The sequence below is a fragment of the Mesoplodon densirostris genome, chromosome 18, assembly GCF_025265405.1.
Source record: "Mesoplodon densirostris isolate mMesDen1 chromosome 18, mMesDen1 primary haplotype, whole genome shotgun sequence".
NCBI classification, from domain to species: Eukaryota; Metazoa; Chordata; class Mammalia; order Artiodactyla; family Ziphiidae; genus Mesoplodon; species Mesoplodon densirostris.
In genome coordinates, this window is record NC_082678.1 from 24574453 (window position 1) to 24576750 (window position 2298).

The window sequence follows — 2298 nt, forward strand, 5'->3', positions numbered from 1 at the left end:
GAACAGGCAGGTGATGAGAAACGCCCGGATGCTGGACCCCTTGGATGGAGGGCGGCCCCTGCGACCTGAGGAGGAGAGTTGGTCCGGGCTTGTCTTGCTCGAGGACAAAATGGAATCACTGTCGCTTCCATCGGTCCTTCCGAGACAGCTCGGGGGACCAGGCAGCAGGCGTTTCATCTCCAATTACTTTCAGCCAAGGGAAAAAAACAGATGGTAAATAGCATTGGAAAAAAAACTTTTTTGGAATTAACATTAATAAAAGATATGTGGGCGGCTCTGGCTGAATCACGGGGAACCAGGGCAGGGTGGGGGGGATGAAGGGAGAAGGAGGCACGGGGTAGGGCCGAGCCGACTGCTCCCCGAGGGATCCCCAGGGGGCCAGAGGGCAGGGTGGGTGGCGGGGCACCCTTGGGAGCCCAGCCTCTGGCGGGGGCTGGAGCCCTCCAGCCATGAGGCGCCTGTCGAGGCCCTGAGCTCCGAGGGGGAGGACAGGACTGCTCAGTGTTCACAAGGAACTCTGGCATCACTGGGCCCCGCTTCCAGTGCACAGAGGGGGCGCGTGGGGGTCCTCACCTCTCCGGCCCACGCCAGCTCCTCTCGGCCAGTCCCCACATCCACCTGTCAGCAAGTCCTATTGGCTGTCCGCCGGCTGTCCAACTATCTGTCCTCTGAGAGTCTGGATTCCATGTTCAAGCAGAGACACTGATCAGGCTCCTTCAAGATTTGTAGGTTTCATGGGGGAGGAAAGAGTGACAGGCAGTGGGTCCTGGGTGCGGAGGGGGAAGGGCAGGTTCCTGGGGACACTCATTTATTCCACGAAAGCTCTGGAGCACGGTTAGGTGCTTGGGATTGTTCTAAGGAACAAAAGAGATGAGGGCCCTACCCTGCGGGATCTTCCAGTCCAGCTAGAGAGAAGCAATCGTCAAGCAATGCACACTCACGTGTATGTCAACGACTGTCAAGTTCAGTGAATCCACAGGAAGTGACAAATCATGACAGTGTCGTGAAAGAAAGAACAAGAATGCTGGGAGAGCTTCCTGGGGCTGAGTCTACATTGTGTTGATTAACAGTGTCTCCGAGGTTCCTTCTCCCCTTCATCCCAGAGTTCAGGGTGGTATAAGCTTGGAGAAGAAGCTGGAAGAGGGTAGGCACCATAGGCATTAACACTGAAAAAATAAAGTTACCCAACAAGACAGAAACCTCCACCTGGGACCACCACCTGCTGTCTTGTCTCTCTGATCTTGTTTCTTTCTTTGCTTTGGCCGACAGGAAGATGGAAGCATGGTTCATCTCCAGCGACAACCATGAAGGGTTTCACGCGATTTCTCTTTCTGAAGTAATCTCGTTCCCAGCTCTAGTGTTTCTTCCCTTTTGTTTCATTTCCTTCGTCAGATATTTTTAATTTGTATTTTATCTTATTATATACACATGCCCCCTTTTTGGTATATGCTGTTTGAAATCCTTTCTGAAACCCAGCAGAGAAAATATAAACAAAACAGGATGCATATTGATGGGGTTCAGTGAAGACCAAAAAATCATCCTTGTTTTCTGTGATTCGAGATGGATCACAAACCAGAAGGTAAACGTTGCCAGAAAGGAGATTATTGGGAGAATTGATGAAATCAGAATATGGACTATGGACTGTAAATTAGGTAAAAGCCGTGTTTGAATGGAAATTTCCCAAATTTGGTAATTTACTGTGGTTACAGAAGAGAATGTCCTTGCTCTTGAGAAATGCACCCTAAAAAGGGTAAAGAAGTATGATATCTGCCACCTCCTCTCAAATGGTCCAGAAATGGGGAGGAAAAAACGTATATGTATTTATATACATTTATATACAGATGTCTTTTTGTATGTATATATAAATGTATATTTATATATAGTGAGAGAAAGAGAGAAAACAGGGAAAGAGGAAAGATTACAATCTCATCCTTGAAAAATGAAAGCACTTGTACATCTAAGTGAATTTGCCTTGCAATTTTAATTACAGTGGGTGTCCTTTTAAAAGGGGATCTCAAAAAACAGATTTCTTCTTGCTTTCAACGCTGCCTGTCTCCTTCTGCTCTCTCCCTGAGGACTCTCAACGCCCCTACCCACGAAATGCTAAAAGAAGACTGCATTTTGGAGTGATTCCGGGAAGAATTGTTTTCAGATAATTAGGCATGGTCTGCAGTTGCCTCTGGCATCGGTGTAGATACAAAAATCCCATCTGGATGATCAGCAAGTGTTTAAGCTTTGAAACTTTTTCTTCTGGAGGCTTTTATTAATCCACTGGGGAAATGCCTCCACCTTTCTCTC